This window comes from Solanum dulcamara, chromosome 5 (genome assembly GCF_947179165.1).
Source record: "Solanum dulcamara chromosome 5, daSolDulc1.2, whole genome shotgun sequence".
In the NCBI taxonomy this organism is placed as follows: domain Eukaryota; kingdom Viridiplantae; phylum Streptophyta; class Magnoliopsida; order Solanales; family Solanaceae; genus Solanum; species Solanum dulcamara.
This window is the reverse complement of record NC_077241.1, coordinates 43,682,484-43,703,940: the sequence shown is the minus strand read 5'-3', so window position 1 is coordinate 43,703,940 and position 21,457 is coordinate 43,682,484. Positions and strand designations below refer to the sequence as shown.

The window sequence follows — 21,457 nt, the reverse complement described above, 5'->3', positions numbered from 1 at the left end:
AATATTGGAGAAATCACTTTCTTAAAGTTTTTGATCTTTGGGAGAAGGAGAATTTGGTATTTTGAGAGTATCTCTATGTGTACGAATATTATTAGGTTGAAAGATTGAGAAAAATTACCTTTTAATAAATCCCATCGGCAATTTCGGTGAGCTGGAGGTCTTCTCACCGACCTATTCAGTGAGTCACGGTGTTTTAGCTCACCCAATCCAACAGTTTCTAAAGGATTTTGGGCACTATTCGGTGAGTTAGGTCGTGGTTCACCAAACTATTCGGCAAGTCGCCAAATTGGCTGGTGAGCTCGTTGAATTGTCCTGTCCGGACATGCTTTAGTAAAACTATCATAAATATTTACTTCGAAATCCAAAAAATATAATCTTAGTGGCGTTGAAAAGAAGACTCAAAGAGATTTAATTTTATAGGTCATGGGCCACCAATTCGATATATTCTAGGATATATGATTGTTTGAAGTTAACCCTTATACGAACTCATTCGGAAACTTAGCCGATAGAAATTCTTTGGACTTGGCTTGGTTTTAGGGATCCCTTATGACCCTAAATCACATCTAATACCCTTAAAATACTTAATAATTTATCCTAACTCATATATAAAATTACAAGTCATTCAGTTCGAGTCTACACACATATGAAGAATGGTTCGAGTCTACACACATATGAAGAATGGTTCGAGTCTTGGCAAAACAAATTGGGGTGTTACAAGTTTTGATCATCGTGTTACAGCTAGGCCCTAGTCCGGGTCGTGACATTAATGATTGAGTTTACTTGAAAATTTCACTTATGAAGGGTGTGATGAATTTGGGGTAAGATAGGAAAGCTAAGTCCCCGCTATTTTGGCTCATATTAGATTTTGAGGCGGATTGGCAAGGTGGTATATGAGTTGGATTTGCCTTCGGATTTGGTATCAGTGCATCTCATGTGCCATGTGTCCTTGTTGAGAAATTTTATTAGTGATTCAAGCTCTATTGTTCCATTGGATAACATTGATGTGATGGAGTGTCTCTCTTATGAGGAAGTTCTAGTTGAGATCCTAGAACGCCAAGTTAGGAAGTTGAGAAACAAGGAAGTAGCTTCAATCAAGGTCTTATGGAGGAATCAAGAGGTTAAGGGTGCTACATAGGAAGCAGAAGTTGATATGATGTCAAGATATCCTCATCTCTTTTCTTCTATACCTAGTTGAGGTATTTATTTCCTTCATGATCGATTCATCCCAAACCATGTATTTCAGTCATTCTCATGTTTTCATATGCATTCTTGTTCATGAAATGAGCTTTAAATTCATGTTTTATCTTGAAATTGAGTATTCCATATTTTATGCACTTTTGAGATGTTTTGCATTCATGTTAGATGGATATGTTCCTTTACTATTCCATTCATGCTAGTTTGAGTCCAATTCAAGGACGAATGTTCCCATGGGGGACATATTGTAAGACCTTGGAAGTTGGAAAGTCAAAAAAATGAGGTTCAAAGAAAGTTTCTCAGAAAATCTTAGTTTTTGGCACCAAATGGTCCTTGACAAGGCCCTTCACGGCCCGTAATGCTCTCCACAAGCCATGGAGAGTGATCCTGAAGATCATCAGTTAAAGGGAAAAGTTACAGGAGGGACCACAGATGACTTCATGGACTGTGGTGTGAACCATAAGCCATGGTGTGGTCCGTGATATCCAACTCCTCAGATTACTCTTTAGGGAGTCGACCATGAAAGGCACCATGAGCTGTGGTGGCCCCCATGGAGGTCACCCCTCAGAATCCCAATTTCCCAGATTTTAAGGCAGTCACAACGACCACCACCACGGGCCGTGTGAGGTTCACAAACCGTGGTGGGTTCCCCGTCCAACTGCAGTTTCAGTTTTAAGTTGGACATAGTTTGGTCATTCCCTATGTTTTTAGTAATGAATGTGGATGATTTTTGGGAGTTTATTCTAACCTATTAACTACCCTAAGACCTCCTAACCCTTTCATTCTCACCCTAATACTCTAAATCAAAAATCTTCTTTTTAAAACTATGCTCTCCAAATCTCCTTCTTCCTCAAGCAAATTCTAAGGATTTCTTCAAGTTCAAGCTTCAATTCTCTGCAATTTAGGGCTTTTAAGGTCAAAGATATGTGGGAATTCATTCTTGGGCCCTTTCACCCATGGAATTTCAAAGTTTTCTCTCAAAATCTCTTATGATCTCTTCTTCTAAAATGCTGAAAAGAGCCACGTAAGCTGAAGATCAAATATATTCTTGTCAATAAATGTTTACCTTGATCAGGATAAGTTACAAAAATTGACACTATCCCCGAAACATCACAGATAATGATTTCTTCGAGAGGGTAATTCTCTATTTAGAAATGTGTGTTGTTTTGTGTGAAGACGAGGGTTGGTGGGGAGGGGGGTTGAGGACGTTAATTGAGTTGAAGTGCGACTTCTAGTAACGGAAATGCAGGTTGACACTTATGTTGCTCGGACTCTTCAAAAATATTATCACACTTCTGATTCTAAAAAAATACACTACTTATGGAGCATCTGACACATACCCTCTATATTTTTGAAGAGTCCAAATAATATAGGTTGAGACTAATGTCGCAACACTGTAATCTTTTACAATGTAAAAGGAAAATTTATACCTAATGCGAGCATAATATGTTTATTATGTGTTGACAGCAAGAAACGAATATCTCAACTTAGCTTACCATCAAGTATGCAGAATATGAAAAGTCAAATACGCCAAAGTTTTCACCATCAATGACAAAAGATGGGCAATTGATTAGTTGAGTTTCTGCGACAAACTGAAATTGGAAGAAATGGTTATAAGTTTTGAACCAAGTCTTTTACTGTGAAAGATTTGTGAATCTGTCAATGATGTGTTTATAAATGGTGTGTACCGAAATTCCAATGCCAATAAGGTGTAGGATACTGACATCCTTTCTAAATACTCGTGCTCCATGTGTAAACCTATTCCAAGAATGAGTCCTAGTACCAGTCCTAGAACTACTCCCAACTACACATTTCATGAACTAGATCGTTACTAGCTCATTCACGATTAAAAATATACTCGTACGTGAATACTCTGTTATTAGACAATTTTAGTACCTGTGACACCTTTGATGCTGTTGCAGAACACCTACTGAAGTCCTTTTGAGCAAATGCACTTGCTAGTATTGCATGAAAGGAGAAAAGGAAAGTTGAAGTTTTGAAGTTTGTTCACATAATATGATGACCATCGATGCTTTCTCATGGTGACGAATATGAAATTACAAATGTTTTTCACTAGAGATATCTGAAATAATACACTGTCAAACTTCTCTATAACAATATCATTTGTGCCGATATTTGTTTGGTAGCTATTGGGCATTGTGTGATGACCCGCCATACCATTACGCCATATAAGCGCCACGTAAGTGCCATATGTCACAAAGTTGCCCATGTGGAAGCCTTACATAGGAAAAATGCTAGTCCATAGTGGAAGGTTATAGAGACATGTGGAGAATTTCCTTGAAAGACTTTAGAATTTTATGGATTTGCATAGAAAGTTCTTAGAATCTTCTAGTTGTGTAGAGAAATCTAGAAGAGGTATTAGTTTGTAAATATAGAAGGACTTGTGTAGTAATTTTTATTTACACTTAAGTCCCTAAGGAGTAATATAAGTAGATGGGGCATTCATTTGTAAAAAATCATCAAGCCATCAAACATTCTTCCAAAAGCAATACAAAAGCCTTCTTCATAAAAGCTCTCTTGTCTTTCTTACAATCTAGTGTTCCCTTAGCGATCTAGTCTTAAAGGCTTACTTGAGCTTGCAATATCGTGAAAGATTCGTGAGTAAGTTGTCAAGGGCTGCACGGAAGTCTTAGTGTGAAGTCTAAGTCCGTGACAACGTGGTATCAGAGCGAGGTTCTACTAAGGGATATGGCAAGTGAGGAAGACATCAACACCACTACCGCCACCAACGTCAAGCAAGATAGTGGAAACAAGTACCGCAAGGGAAATAAAAACTCTAAGAGAAATGAAGAGGTACCACTTGAGCCTACCCCAAGCGAGACCCTAACATCCTACTCACCCTCGTCCACTAAGGTGAGTGACGATGAGCGAGGCGAGGAACCCGTGGACATCACACCCGACATGAAATGGATCGCAAGGGTGGATATTGCCCGACAGGCCATAGAGATATTGGGCAAGCGCTTGAACAAGTTTGACGGCAAGTTTAAGTCTCTATAGGAGCTCACCCTTGAGGAGAACGACAACATCCGAAAAGAGTTGGAGGTGCGCAAGGCTTCCAAGTACGAGATGAATGAGGTGATCACTTCCTTGGAGTGTTGGCTCATGGATGCGCTAATAACGATGGAGACCATGAAGGCCGAGATAGAAGCACTCAAAGGAGACATAGATGCTGGTAGATGCATGACATCCAGTGCAGACCGGGAGGCCAAGATTGAGGCTCCCAAGCCACCGACGTTCAAAGGTGCCTATGATGCACAAGAAGTGGAGAACTTCCTTTGGCACTTGGAGAATTACTTCAAGTGTAACAAAGTAAAGAATAACGAGACGAGGATCAACACGACTATGTTTTATCTCTCAGAGATGGACATATTGTGGTGGAAGTGCAAGGAGTCTGAGATCAGGAAGGGTCTATGCACAATCAACACCTGGGAACAGTTCCGGGATGAGTTTAAGAAGGCCTTTTCCCCCAATAATGTCATCTGTGATGTCAAATGCAATTTCGGGAATTGAAGCAAACGGGTAGCATACGGGCCTATGTGAAGGAGTTCACTACTCTCACGCTTCAGATCCCAACCTCACGGATGATGACATATTGTTCCACTTTATGTATGGGCTATAAAATTAGGCCAAGATGGAGTTGGAACGCCGACAAGTCAGGACTTTCGATGAATCCATCACACAAGCCGAAGCTTTGACAGATTCAGGCATGATAAGCATAACCGAGGAAGAGAAGATGAGACGATAGGTAGTCATGAACAAGGTGGGGGAGGTTGTGAAGAGAAACAACCTCATTCCAAAAACCATGACAACCTTAAGTCCGATGGTAAGAAGGCTGGACGATGAAGCGATACCGATAAAAAGGCATAGACTGCGAAGGGGAATAGATGCTACATATGCGGAGGGCCACATGGCTATGCAAGGTGTCCTGAACTAAAGAACCTTGGTGCCATCCTACGGGAATGGAAGGAGAAAGATGTACAGGAGGAAGAGCAAGGTTCAGACATGACGCAATTGGGACTGATTGGACTATGGAGAGCTATCGCAAAGAAATCAGGAAAGCCGAAGGAGTACGGCACACAATATATAGACATCATGATCAATGGACGACCCGCTCGTGCAATAGTTAACACAGGTGTAGAGGCCAACATAATGACCAAGTCAGCAGCTATGAAGTTGGGGCTAAGTTACAGTCCAAGTGATGCCCTCCTTAGGACGGTTAATGCACCCCTGACACCGATGTACGGAGTCGCTCAAGGAGTAGACATCACATTGGGAAAGTGGCGAGGTAATACCAACTTTACCGTCGCTCCTTTAGATATCTTTGATATCATCCTTGGGCAGGAGTTCTTCCAGAGATGCCATACAATGATCGACCCCTACCTCCAACAACTCGTAGTTATGGAGCAAGAGGGATCGTGTATGGTGCCCCTAGTCAAGGTGCCAAAGATGGATGTAACGACCCAACCCCGTGGGCCGCGACTTGGTGTCCGAGCTGGACACTTGTATATACCCCTGATAATCGTAAATAAACCTATCGCCTTTTTGGGTCACAGCATCTCAATAGGCAACACAACTTATAAGCCGGCGAGGCTATCGTAGCTTGTAGGGTCGTCCCATTATAAATATACACGTGAGTCGACAAGGCTGCTCGACTAAGAGAACATCCCAAAATCTAATTCATACAGGCACAACTGAACACGCATATGTACACAACCCACACACGTATCTATAGACCTCTAAGAGTATTAGTGACAATATAAGGCGGGACAGGGCCCCCGCCGTACCCCTGAATAAACAAATATACATCAGAGGTTTAGTACCAAAAGCTAGGATCCGACACAGTAGAGCTTTTCCCAAACTTGCCGAGTGGAACCCTAGGCTGGCGAATCCCTAAAGCGCGCGTCTGTACCTGCGGGCATGAAATGCAGCCCTCCGAAGAAAGGGGGTCAGTACGACATACGTACTGAGTATGTAAGCATGTAACAGTATATGAAGAATTACAGTTAAAACAGGGATGCAGGGATAATTATAATATTTAACCATTCATCGTGACTGTATTTTATGAAATAAAGTCGTACATACTATTATCGCGTACCGTACTTGGCCATTTCAGGGATTCAGTGTTACAAACACATCATCTATCATGATAGGCATATGCATATTATTAGCACTGTGGGACGTACAGCCCGATCCATATATATAGCAAACACATACCGAGGAACGATGGCCCGATCCATATGTCACATGATAATGCCGAGGTACGACGGCCCGATCCATATAATGCATAATAATGCCGAGGTACGACAACCCAATCCGTATAATGCATAATCTGTCGTGGAACGTACGACCTGATCCTTACATAGCAAAATGTGCCGAGGTACGTTCGGCTCAATCCATATATATCATAATGCATATACGTGTACGTAAAACTCTGTAAAATATCAAATATCCCACATATATCATCCTAAAGCATGTTTAAGATTCCCTAGGTATAGGAGCTTACACATCCCAACACTATTTAACCTATAGGAGGCTCAAGGGTCGTAGTTTAACTACTTCAAGGCCCTTATCATTCAAAAGTAGGTACAAGTCATGAGTTACATCCAGAATCTATAAATGGGGCTATATCCAAATCCATGTCCTATAGAACCTTTTGTTTAGTCTTTCTAGAAGCAGGAAAAGATAAGCTTTACATGCACCACTTCCTATCACATGGAAGACTTGAAAAGTAATGACTCAACTTGTTACCGGAGTTTTAATCAGTAGGAAGTGAACAAGAATCTTAACTCACCCTCAGAGTTTTAAGAGTGGAATAACTTCAAACTTCATATACGCAATACTTACATCTAAGTCATGCCAAAAGAAAGGAAGAATAACTTTACATACACTACTTCTCAGCATATAGAAGACTTGGGGAATGGAAGCTTAACTACTTTAAGAGTCTTAACATTCAACAGTGAACACGAATTATGAATCATGAATCATGTTCAAAGCTCATGAATAGAGTTACACCAAGCTTCATACACATATCACTTGTCATATGGATCTAGGACATGCCCAAAAGAAAGAACAGATAGGCTGTACATACTTATACCAAAACATGCCAAAAGAAGGCTTCACATACCTTTTACGGATTAATATTTACCACGTTCGCCTCGTCGTTCTCTGAACCTATTTAACACGAAAGCAATATGAATGTCAACAACCTTAGACTTTTCAGCGTCTTAAGTTATACATGAGTATTCATAGAACTCCTTTCCTCGCTCGCTTCCTCGACTAGTTCTTTAGTTAGCTAGAAAGTTAACGGAAATCGGGCAGCACCTCCCCTGTAACATGCCCTATCCGAATTTCCAATTACACTCCTAATAACTACAGACAACCAACAACAACAACCTGCAGCACATGTATAAGAAGTTCACACCAACATAATACAATATAAACTGCAAATGACTCGCTCGAAACCACGATACCAAAATAGGGTTTCTAGTTTCCATTTTGCAAAATCTTTAACTATAAGAAACGAAGGGTCGGGTGGCTACAATCAGAAGGTCCCACACCCCTTTTAGTATAATTTTAGGCCCTGCAACACAACACCACAAACTGCAGCAGCACCTCACACGAACATCACTATACTTTGACGGCAATTCAACTATAGCGACTCCAATTTAGTTTGTTTTTAACGTCCAGCACTTATATGAAGTTCTTACACTTCCAGCAGTATAAAAGGTGTATAAAACACCCTATGATAACACCATAAACTTCAAATTGAAAGAAAAGACCTTACCTTCCCCGAAATTGACCAAAACTAGCCAAAACCTAGTCTCAGAAGTTTCTTAGAGTGCTGAAAAGTAGTGAACTGTTTGCATCTTTTTGGTGCTGCTACAAACCATAAATTCACGTTACTAACACCTTCACAGCATGTACAAACGCTTACCAAAACGAGGGAGAAGATAATCAAGCCATACCTTAACAAACGGCTTTCCAAACTTGCTGAAAATTAACTTCGGAACTCCTCGACGCGACTGAAATTAAGGGGCTGTTTACGTTGCTTCTTGCTTCCCCAAATCCGAAATTTCCATTATTAAACACCGTTATATCACCGTAGAATACCTTAAATAATTAATTCACGGAACGAAATTGGGCCTTACCTCTCTCTTGGCTCAAACCCGTAGCTAGTCTCTCTTTTCCTCTAGCTTTGTCTAGTTTTTTTTTTGATAAGTATAGATGCTGAAATGAACAGTTAGTCAGCAATATATACTTATATACACCTCCTTAGAAGGTGCCATGTGGCATCCCCTAAGGGTGACACGTGGCATCCCCCTAGGGTGCCACCTCAATCGTGCACCCAATCCAAAACTGCCACGTGGCAGCATGGGCCCCACCTCAAGTAGGTGCATCACCTGCTTGCTTCCGAGTAGGTGTTACACCTCCTTCCGCCTCTCCCGTGGGTTCGTAATCTCGTCTTACTTTAGGAGCCTATGTAATCCTTGCTACGGAAGCTCAATATGTACTCCAGTAGCTTAGTTATGTAAGTCATCCAAGTTGGTGGCTTACGTAAGTAAGTCGAGTCCTACGACTTGTTATTTTGCCCTCCAACTCGTTTCAAATCCTTATAGACCTATTTCCAACCTTCACTCTTACGGGAAATCACGTCCCCCCTTCCTTAGAGTGATTTAATCATGTTATAGATAATCTGGGTCACGGGAAAACTTTCAAGAAGCTTAAGAAGACGTTCCGAAGCATAAAGGTACGGGGTATAACAACGGAAGGACCAACCCAACTTTCAGCCATGCAGCTTGAGAAGGGCCTAGAGGAGGGAGTACCGATGTTCATAGACACCATTGCGAGTTTGAGCGAAGACAATGGTGTTGGAGAGGCATTGCCACCTTGCATGAAGAAGGGCGTGATGCCGAAGAAGTTAAGACACTTGCCTCTAAGGTGCCAAGAAGGACGGAGGCCATTGTTCACTAAATCGGGCAAAAATTGGGACAACAGGCCATTGCCATATTCCTCGGGGAGAGACTATTTTCGAAGGAGGCCACATAGGAACGGTATGAAGACTTGTGGTAGCTTAAAGACAAAATCCGAGAGCTTTTGTAGCAGCAGTGTGCCGAGGTCATCGCAACATCAAGTGGAGGAGAGTGTGATGACCCGCCACATCATCACGCCACATAAGCGCCACATAAGTGCCACATGTCACAAAGTTGCCCATATGGAAGCTTTACATAGGAAAAATGCTAGTCCATAGTGGAAGGTTCTAGAGACATGTGAAGAATTTCCTTGGAAGACTTTAGAATTTCATGGATTTGCATAGAAAGTCCTTAGAATCTTCTAGTTGTGTAGAGAAATCTAGAAGAGGGATTAGTTTATAAATATGGAAGGACTTGTGTAGTAATTTGTATTTACACTTAAGCCCCTAAGGAGTAGTATAAGTAGAGGGGGCATTCATTTGTAGCAATACAAAAACCTTCTTCATAAAAGCTCTCTTGTCTTTCTTACAATCTAATGTTCCCTTAGCGATCTAGTCTTAAAGGCTTACTTGAGCTTGCAAGATTGTGAAAGATTCGTGAGTAAGTTGTCAAGGGCCGCACGAAAGTCTTAGTGTGAAGTCCAAGTCCTTGACAATTGGCTATAGAGAAATGCTTTTATAGAGAATAATAATATAACATAACATGACAGATCGGTTTCACAGAAAACGTGATTGTTGAAATGTTGTTCGAGCGGATGAATGTTATGGAGAGGTCTGACTATTGTATAGAGATCCACTACTTTGAGTAGTGAACACATTGTTTCTACAGAAATGAATCTTCCTAGATACTAATTCACAGATTTAACCTTCAAAAAGTAAATTGTTTGTGGGGTTCTATTCTAAGTTGCGCAGACTCCTTACTTTCGATGTTGCACCTGTGTCATATTCTCCAATAATACACTACTTTTGGAGAATCCGACCTACACTCGTTGATATTTTTGAGAGTCCAAGTAACATAGATTCTAACACAATTTAGTTCCTAACTGTTAATTAAACTTCCTAAAAGTCACCCAAGGAGCCAGGCCTTGTGGATTTTCCTACAACTATAGCAATGAATAGTTGAATACTGCTATACTAAGTTACTTAGAATTTTCAAAAATTTCAGTGGGTGAGTGCTAGATCATCCAAAGATAGTGCATTTTTGGAGGATTCGACTCACACTCGTCGGCATTTTGAATAATCTTGAGTAGCATAGAATAGAAGTATTCATTGCTAACGTGGTCGGAAATCCGACACCGGTGTGGGAACATTAATGGAGAGTCCGAGCAACATAACTTCTATATGCCATTTTGGAGCAAATAATGGTTCCCTTTCTTCTTGAAATTATGATTTCTTGGAAATGATACATCGATCTGGTTAGAAGTTCTTACATTTTAGTAATTACCAGTCTTTCTCTTTTCCTCTGTCTCTTCATTTTATTTTAGACTGACGAAAAGTATTGATGGGGGAGATCATGTCTCACCTGCCCAGCAACAACTAACCCGTCAGCTAGAAGAGATGTAGCTAGCCAAATCTGCAAGCAGACCTGAAATGCAGCCATTTGTGTTGGTCCTAATCTTGCAGCCAATGATGCAGCTAATGTTACGCAGAATGTTGCCGCTATGACCCTCACTAACAATAGGAAGCCTGAAATTAGGAGGAAAAAGGAAGACAAAATCAGTTAACTTCTCTACGAGTATGAATGGTATACATTTATAGTTGGCATTAAAGTGAAGATTCATTTATAGACAGAAACACAGAATGAAATCTGATGAACGAAAGTGGTTCAACGTTTCCGAAAACAGATGGACGGCGAAAACTCAAAAGGTTTGATAGATCAGATTAACGTAATATAGTCATCTGAGTACCACGTTACCACCTTAAACACATACTCTGACCGTAGTATCAATTGTAAGAAATCATGTTTCTTTGATGATTTTGTGTTGAACATGTAGTAGAAAAAATCTTTGGTATTTTCGTACGGAGATTTTCTGAGAACTAGCATCAGTAGGCCTTATGGAAATTCCAGTGTTTTCAGGTATTTGGATTACTAAACAACAACAACATACACAATGTAATTCCATAAGTCGGATCTGAGGAGGATAGGTTGTATGGTCGAAATGATTATTGACCGCTTCGCCAGCAAAACTACCTATAATGCCAACAAAATATTCTACGTTTGAATTTCACATTTGAATTTCTCTTACATTCTACGTTCCGAAATGAATCCTACCAAATATTTCACATTTTCTATGATTATCTCTATTGACCTTACCCCTGCCTTTGTGGGGTAGAATGGTTGTTTCCAATAGACCATCGGCTCGACAGACAAGAAAAGAATTCGAAGCATGGCAGCAAGAAAATATGATAGTAAAATAGCAAGTGAAGCAGCAAATAGTAATACACAGAGAAGAAAAAGAAACGCGATTCCTAAGATACTTGGTAATGAGGATTTGGTGAACAATATAAGTAGAAAGAAAGCAAACATGCTTAGTCTGATACAACAAGAATGCGACTTAGGAAATTCGAGAGCCTCGTCCTAACAAAAATGGAGCTGGTTTTGTACTTAATTGAAACATATAAATTTAGTAGTTTACAGACGCAATAAAATCCTTACCATTTGTAAGAAATCGAGCAAATTGAAGGTACTTGAGACTAGGAGATACGATATCAACCTTTTCCAATAGTCTCCAAAACAGTATAACTGAAATTAGGTACCTATAATACCAATTCAAGTAAGAAAATCTTTCCAACATTTCACAAACTCTTTTATCATTGAAACTGTTGCCTCGCGATTTTATTTATCATGAGGAGAGACTAGAATCTACTAACTGAGAAATTACATGAGAGATTGCAGCACCTCTGACACCGAAATGGAAAACAAACATGAATATAGCGTCCGAAATTATATTTGCCAGATCGCTAGCCACCGTATGATATGTCAAAACACACACAAAAAAGGAAAAGCTGAGTCAGAATTAGGCCACATTTGTTTTTATTAAGATTAAGACGTCTGAATTTGAAAGCATATTTCCATGTGTTGACACCAAATTTTGGCATGATATTTTAAAAAATTAACACTTTTGAGTTTTTATTCATTAAATAGTTCAAAAGTGCATTTTTTATAATTTTAATCCAAATTTGTTGATAATTATCCTTATTTCTCAAAAACGATTAGGATTTTTATCACTTTATTTTATTTAGTTTCAATTATAGCTATTTTTATCACAGTTAGTTAATTTGCATTATTACATGTCATTTGTTATATTTATTTATATTTATTTTAGTATTTTTATCACAGTCTAGAAATATACTAAAATACAGATAAATATTAAATTTGTTGAAAAAATGTGTGACTAACACAAAAATATATATGGTAAAAATAGTAAAAATAAAATGGAAAAATAATGACACTAAAATTTTTACGTGGAAACCCTTTTATATAAGGAAAAAACCACGGGCCAAGAGGAGCAAATGATATCACTATAGTAAGAAATTTGACACTGGATAGTCACACGTGCAATACTCAAAGTGACCACAACACACTCAAAAGAAATAACACTCTTTTGATTTTCCACCTTATTAAAATATCGCTCACACTCTATTTTTCTTCATAGAGTATTTTCTTATAGTCTATGAAATACCTCACCTTTGCTCTCTAATATTTTGCTCTCTATCTTGGTGTGTTTTACAAATGACCAAGAGTGCCCTATTTATAGGAAGAGAAAAAAACCTCCCTATGTCACTGATGACATAAGCAAATGTAAAAATTTCAATATTTTAATGTGAACAGATCTTTTTGACTGGTTCAACAAAGGTGTGTGGAGATATCATTTGAACGGTTGTCAATTTCAACAAAGGTGCGTGAAGATATCTTTTGGCCGGTTGTCAATTTCAATAAAGTGTGAACAAATATTTTTTGCCGGTTGTCCACATCTCCAAGGCATTATAATTTTTACCAAAGGAAGATAAAACATCTTCCATAAAGTCATGGACTTGATCAAGATGGACTACTCCATCTTTACTTGAAGATTTTAGCTTTTTCGCTTTGTTAATATCTTCAATGACTTGATTTTCCATGAAGACAATATCGCGGCTTCTCACATGCTTTTTCTCAATTGGATCATATAGCATAATCAAATTCATTAAGGCCATATCCAATGAAGATGCACTCTCTTATCTTGGCATCTAACTTTGACCTCTCATCTTTCAGCACATGTACGAAAGCTTTGCAATCAAATACTCTCAAATGGTCATATGAATCATCCTTTCCATACCAAACTTTATTTGGAACATCACTTTGCAAAGCAACAACAGGAGATAAGTTAATAACATGTGCAGCGGTCAATAAGGCTTCACCCCAAAAGTAGTTCGGCAACTTTGCTTCAGAAAGCAAACATCTAACTCTTTCCATCAAGGTCTTGTTCATCCTCTTAGCCAATCCATTAAGCTGAGGAGTATTGGGAGGAATCTTCTAGTATTTAATACCTTGATGCTTGTAGTATTCATCAAGTGGTCCACAATTCACCACCACTATCAGTACAAATACATTTCAATTTCTATCCATCAACTTAAGCTTGAAACTACTTAAAGACATCTAACACTTGGTCTTTAGTCTTCAAGACATAAACCCAAAGCTTTCTTGAGAAGCCATCAATGAAAGTGAAAAGTAAGTACACCACCCAGAGTCCTTGTCTTCATTAGACCACATAAATCAGAGTGCACCAACTCAAGCAACTCTGTCTTTCTTGAAGGAGGGTTAGACTTAAAGGAAACTCTATTTTGGAAATTTGACACCAATTGTTTCTTGGCCAAAACATTAAGACATTTCTCACTATGTGACTAAGCTTCTTGTGCCATAACGTTGAAGAGTTATCCCTCTTAATTGCATTCACCATATTGGCACAAGTAGAAGTCGTAGTCCAGTATAGACCATGATGTTCGTTACCACGAGCCACAACCAAGGAACCCTTAATGAGTTTTCACTTTCCACTGCCATTAGTACTAACATATCCTTCATCATCTAGAACACCAACAGAAATTAGGAGCAGACGAACATCAGATGCATGTTTTACATTGTTCAAAACTAGTTTAGTTCTAACACTAGTTTCCAAACTAACTGTGCCAACACCAACTACTCTAGATACAGTTTCATTACCTATACTCAAGGTTTCAAAGTCACCAGGAGTATAGGAAGAGAAGAAATCCTTCCTTGATGTCACATGAAATGCGGTACCAGTGTCCACAACCTAGCTTGACACAAACAATATTTATCATATGTGCATCAAGGACTGTAAAAGATCTTCGGTGGAGACGGTGGTTAGACAATTTTCATTGCCATCTTCTTTATTATCCTCTCTGTCTTTGTTCTCCTTATTCAATTTCCTACAGAACTTCTTTGTGTGCCCTTTCATGCCACAATGATAGTACTCAATATCTTCAAGCCTACCTCTGGATTTTCTCCTATTATTTTCTCTATTCTGAGAACCACGACTCTTGTTTCTCCCCCTGAAGTCAGTTACCAGGACATCCGACAAAGAAGAACCTTGAGATTTTCTTCTCATCTCTTCATTAAAGACACTATTCTTGGTGGAATTCATAGAGATCACACCATCCGGAGCAGAATTTGACAATGAAGTTCTAAATGTTTTCCAAGAGTCTGGTAGGGAACCAATTAGAAGCAAGCCTTGAATTTCTTCATCAAATTTAATGCCCATAGAAGATAACTAATTCATGATTCTCTGAAAATAATTCAGGTGATTTGTCATCGGAGAACCATCATGATACTTTAAACTTAACATTTGTTTTATCAAGAACATTTGTTGGTTTCAGTCTTACGAGCATATAAACTTTCAAGATGCTCTCATAGGGTACTAGCGTATGTTTTTCTAGAAATATGATTCAACACATTATCGTCAACACATTGCCTAATAAATTCACAAACTTGTCTATGCAACAGATTTCACTCTTTATTTATTTTATTTTCAAGCTTTACAGTGATAAAGACTGGTGATAAAAATTATTGACATAAAGCAGATCTTCCATTTTCCCCTTTCAAATGGCATAATTAACACCATTCAAAGTAACAATTTTACTTGTGTTCACTTCTATCGTTTTTTCCAAAAATATATAACTATTGCAAATCAAAGTAAATCTTTTCTGATGTGGAAGTTCAGACTATGCTGCAACCACAGAGCATATCAGATAAAACCTTACTCTGATACAAGTTTGTTGGAAAAATACGGACTAACACAAAAATATAAATGGTCAAAATAGTGAAAATAAAATGAGAAAATAATGACACTAAGAATTTTACGTGAAAACTCTTTTATATAAGGGAAAACCACAGGCCAAGAGGAGCAACTAATATCACTATAGTAAGAAGTTTTACACCGGATAGTCACGAGTACAATACTCAAAGTAACCACAACACACTCAAAAGGTATAACACTCTTTTGGTTTTCCACCTTACTAAAATATCGCTCACTCTATTTTTTCTTCACAGACTTTTTTTTCCTTATAGTCTATGAAATACCTTACTTTGCTCTTTAATATTTTTCTCTCTATCTTGGTGTGTTTTACAAATGACCAATAGTGCTCTATTTTTAGGAAGAGAAAAAACCTCCCCATGTCATTGATGACATAAGCAAATGTAGAAATTTCAACATTTTAATGTGAACAGATCTTTTTGGCTGGTTCAATAAATGTGTGTGAAGATATCATTTGGACGGTTGTCAATTTCAACAATGGTGTGTGAAGATATCTTTTGACCGATTGCCAATTTCAACAAAGTGTGAATAAATATTTTTTGTCGGTTGGCCACATCTCCAAGGTATAATAATTTTTACCAAAGAAAGATAAAACATCTTTCATAAATTCATGGACTGAACCTTATAGAAGGGAGTAATAAATTTCTCTTCCCTCTCTGTTTTTTTGAAGAGATCAACTTACAGGTTTGACTCCCATGAATTTTATTAAAGGCTTTGCTCCAGCGATAAGAAATATTGCTTGGACGATGCCAAGGACAATACCAATGATCAACGCAGATGAGACGAATGGAATGAGTCTCTTTTGGGGCTTAGATTTCACTACTTCAAAGCTCGTAACTATCTTTTCGGACTTGCGTACACTAGCTGCAGAATCTGAAGGTAAATGGAAACATAGCGTCATTATCAAAAAACTGAAGGGAACTTGCACATGAAATCATTTCTCGAGTGTGTAAAAAGCTGCTTATTGACAGTTTTATCACTTCTATCCAAACACACAACTACTTTATTCATAAATTCAGCTCCAACACTTACAAAGTGCACGGTGACAAAGTTTCCAATGCTTCAGCATCTCCTTCATTCTGCTCCGTACTTTAATCATCTTGCAGGTCTGGGTTTGCTTTCGTGATTGCATCTTCCTCCACGACGAAAGAAGTTGTTACACTGACCAGGGGAAATATTGCAATCTTAGATGCTTGGTTGAATACGGCAATCGAAACTCCTAGAGCAGCCTGCTCAATCGCACCTATGTCGAACGAAATTAGTGTTCTTTGTGATGGCAGAGCAACAATAATACTTATGGGTTTGCGGCAGAACTTAGCAACTTTGTCTCACCCTATAATTGTGTTGAAGGGTGAAAATACACCAAATGTATTTTGATTTTTTGAGTTTTATACCTGAATTATCAGGTGTGCGAACTCTTTTTATTAGAATTATTATCAAATGTTTATCGAAACACATGACCTCAACTATTAGTTGTTCTCTTTTTCTGACTGAACGGTAGTGATATTTCAGGTAGAAAAAGGAGAACAACCGATAATTGAGTTGTGTTTTGATAAATAATTGATGATAGCTCAAATAAGGAAAAGTGAACATCTTATAATTCAAATAGGAAATTGGCAACTCTTTCATTTGATATATACAAATAATCTATTTAGAATCCAGTAAGCAAAACAAAATTGTGATCCAAAACACATAAACTAAAATTTTTGGCTCCCTGGCAAGATAATAGGAAAACATTAAATTTTGTGAAGTTGATACCTATATGGCCAATAAATGTTGTATCAACTAAAGATGCAATAGGATCTGATGTTAAAGCTAGTGCAGCAGGTAGGCTATCCTTCCTTTTTCGTGGAAAAGTTCATCCAATTAAAAAATTGATCTGCTTAAAGGAAGAAAGAGAGGACAAGTTATACATATGGCTGGCCGACGGGGAATAATTACATCCACAAGTCAAATATACATTATTTTGTACAAAATATGTACAAATATCCACTGGATATACATTATTTTGTCCACCCTTAAATCTATCAGATCTCATCAACATTTCCCTATATTTGGCGCCATATTGAGCCCGTTTGGATGGGCTTAAAAAAAGTAACTTTTATGTATGAAGTACTTTAGAACTTTGAAATGCTGAAAGTTATTTTTATAAATAAACAGTTGAGTGTTTGGATAAAAGTGCTTAAATGAGGAAAATGATGTGAATTTTAGGGTTAAAAGAATAAAAATGGTAGTTTGGGAATTTAGTTAAAATATAAGAGATATAAAAGTAATTTCTATGATCAAAGAAAATGACTTTAAGCACTTAAATTTTTTTTTAGGAATCCTAACTTTTCATTTTTGACTGACTTTAAGAACTTTATGGCTTAAAGTTAGCATTAGGCAAATACGTCCGAAAGCTAAAAAGGGATTTTAAGTTGATTTTGACCAACTTAAAGCCCATCCAAACGGGCTCATAATGTTGGTTGGACTCTTCAAATATCATTAATAAAAATCAGAAATTAGTGATGGATAAATCATGTAGCTAAATAGTAACAACAAAATTCATCGCTAATCCTATTTTAGCAATATATTAGTTGAAAATTCTCTTAATTACGAATAATTTATCGACAAATCACCAATCAAATTCGTAGCTAAATCCAACATTTTTAAAGGGTGTATGTAAGATACTCCTAAAAGTATATTTTTAATCATAAGACACTTATGCGGCAACATTTTTAGAAGATCTGAGCAACATTAAAGGTATGGGGCAAGGACAAAAATGAGAAAGAGGCACATTAATTTTATCATTTCTCACATGTAATTCAAGTGTGTATAATCCTTTTAAATTAAATGATAAATCTTGAACTTTTTGACCAAGAGGAGAAAAAAGAAATTAAAAGGCAAAAACTTTACCTTATACCTCTGAAAAATATGGAGAGTGGGCTTTTAAATCCTCTCTACATGAAACTTCTTTTTCTTCCATACTTGTATACTGCAAAATGGTAAATTCCTTATATATACACATATATTACATTCTGAAGATAAGCAGTATAATACTTTAATGGACTTACTAATAACTCTTAGCGAGAAAATCCAACAACAAGATAAAAGTATAAACGATTGAACCAGACAAAAGAGGATAACTAAAGACTAAACCAGTTAATTGATATAATATCTAGATTAGAATATAAATTCGTTATACAGCTTAAGGCAAGAATAAATATAGTTTATGAAAAAACATTCAGCTTTCCGCGATATAAGGTCTCGATATTGGTTATTATACCGAGAATATACCTTAAGACGAATAACTGTAGAACTTAAAAAGAAATTAGAAGAATACCTTGTAGTGGCAGAAACCGTTGATAATTTAGAAAAAAAATATAATTCCTTCAGACAAGAACGTATAGTGAAACACGATTTGCTTAGTGTTTTATGGTGGAAAATACAAAGTCAAGAGAGCGAAATAGGCTATTGCGACAATAGAATAAATTGGATACACAACCGTATGAGACAAAAAGCTTATCAATTAGGGTGAATTAATGCAAAATCAACCATTATTTCAAAGATACAGACAATTACAATAGTGGCTTTAAGAAGAATTAAATCATAAATCAGAATTATTAAAAACAGAACATGAACTAGGTGAACTGCTAGACACTGTAGAAGAAGAAAATACACTATATCTATATAGAGATCTAAATTATATTGTACATCAAGTAGAATTTTCTGAAGTTAGAATAAGACAATATCAACAAAGACTTTAGTCCATCCCATTAGGATAATCTTATGCTGCTTAAATATGTACGTAAGATAAGATCAAGACAGAATTGGATACACAAATAAAAAAAATACATATCTGAGTTTAAACAATCTCTAAACAAGCTAAAAGAAAATCTAAACTGGTTAGAAGAACAATTGACAAAACCAATATTTCAAAAACCAACTCTTTTTACGGAATCGTTGATAAGACAAAAGGCAGACTTACTTCAAGAAATTTCTAACGCAGAAGCAGACATCAGATTTAGTACTAATAGAATAAAATTATATGGAATAATTTGGAAGATTACGACTCCTTTAGGATAACAAAATAGATTTTTTAAGACATCTTGAATACTTAGATTTGTGAATACACCCTGAAAAGAAATATAGATCCTTATACGAAAATAATATAGAGGCTGTTTGGATTGACATATAACCTATTTTCAGCTTTTTTTGAGTGTTTGGCTGGCCAACTTAAAATCATTTTGTGCTTAAAATAAGCCCCAATAAATAGTTGGATTTATTTGGATGAACTTATTTTAAGCAGTTTATAAGTTGAAAACAACTTATAAGTCAAAAAAAAAAAGTTGGCCTGCACCTACTTTTTTTTTAACTTATAAGTAGTTTTCAACTTATAAGTTGCTTAAAAACAAGTCAATCCAAACAAGCTAATAATAAGGTGTAATTTTACAAAAGGAGAACATATATTACATTCTGAAGATAAGTAGTATAATACTTTAATAGACTTACTAATAAATCTTACCGAGAAAATCCAACAACAAGATAAAAGTATAATAAGACTTTTAGAGACAATACAAGAAACCCAAATTAACCAAACTAAAATACTAGATAGACTCGAAAAGAACTTTGATTTCTTAAAGTCACAAGAATTAGAAATAGATAGGAAAAATCCAATATTTAAATACAAAGTTTAATTTAGAAAAAATACCTACAAAAATAGAAATAGAAAAGTTAGTAAGAATAATAATGGAAAAACCTAAAGAATTAGAAATAAAAAGATACCCAAGTAGTAATAAAAATTATAGAACAAGTACAAATAATAACTACTGAGATAAGCGATTTAAAAGAAATAATTAAAAGACCGGAAAAGATTTCGCTTTCATGAGCGAAGAAGACATAAATTACAAGAAAGCTTTAGAAAATACAATCAAATTTCATACTAATCCGATAGGATTTTCATCACATCTTCCGTCAAGTCAAACGAATAAAATCATAGTAAAATAGAACAATACTATAATAGCCTTGATAGTAGAATTAAATATAAAAATAGACAAATTAATAAAGGAAAAACAGATCGAAATCCAGGTACCTAAAAACACAGAAAAAGATGAATTAATTACCAAACTAAAGAAAGTAGAAATAACCTCACAATAACAAAAACAACAAATAACTAGAAATACGCAAAAATGGACTTTCTTTCAACTAGACCAAGACGTACAGTCGAAGAAGACAAACAAAGAGTAAGCTTTTAAGATAATAGAATTGACAATAATATCATATCTAGAATATTATCGCGAAGACTCTCTAGTGAAGAACAAGACCAGGAGTTAAATGAAATAATAGACGTCGATAGAAATTTACAAATCTTTCAACAAAATCAACCAAAATTATTAAATCCAAAGACACTATACAATGTGAAGTACTTCTCTAGGGATAATCAACTATATAGACATTATAGAGAAGAACAGATATCAACAATAGAAGAAAAAATTTCTACTTTAAATCTAGTAAACCCTACTTTTATCAAAACAATTAAAAACCCAGACTTATTGTAACAACCCCTAAAATGTTGTATGTCGGTATTTCAATTCTCGACGAAAATAATACAGCCTCTGTATTTTGGGCATAACTTTTCATAAGTTGGTCCAAATTAGATGATTCAAATTTCTGGGTAACCACAACATCCTTACCTACAACTTTCATGAAGAACATATCTTAAGATTCAGAGTATAAGTAGGTCAAATAAATTAATCTTTGCAAGATATAGTACTGTAACGGAATTGAGTGTTTATAGAAGAAAATTCATATCTCACTGTAGGTTGCTCCAAATTGGTTGATTCTTGAACGATATGAAACTAGACTTCCATATCTACAATTCTTATGAAGACACCAAATCCTAATAAGGAATTTATCTTATTAAACGCAGCTCCGAAAAAAAGTATTCTGTTAAAAAGAACTCATCTTACCTACCATGGAAAGATCT

The 21,457-nt window shown here is 36.6% G+C and overlaps 1 pseudogene; it reads right to left on the bottom strand.

Moving 5' to 3' along the window:
* Window positions 1-2,681: 2,681 nt before the first annotated feature.
* LOC129890562 (protein DETOXIFICATION 42-like) lies at window positions 2,682-18,457 on the bottom strand (annotated as a pseudogene).
* Between the last annotated feature and the right edge of the window lie 3,000 nt (window positions 18,458-21,457).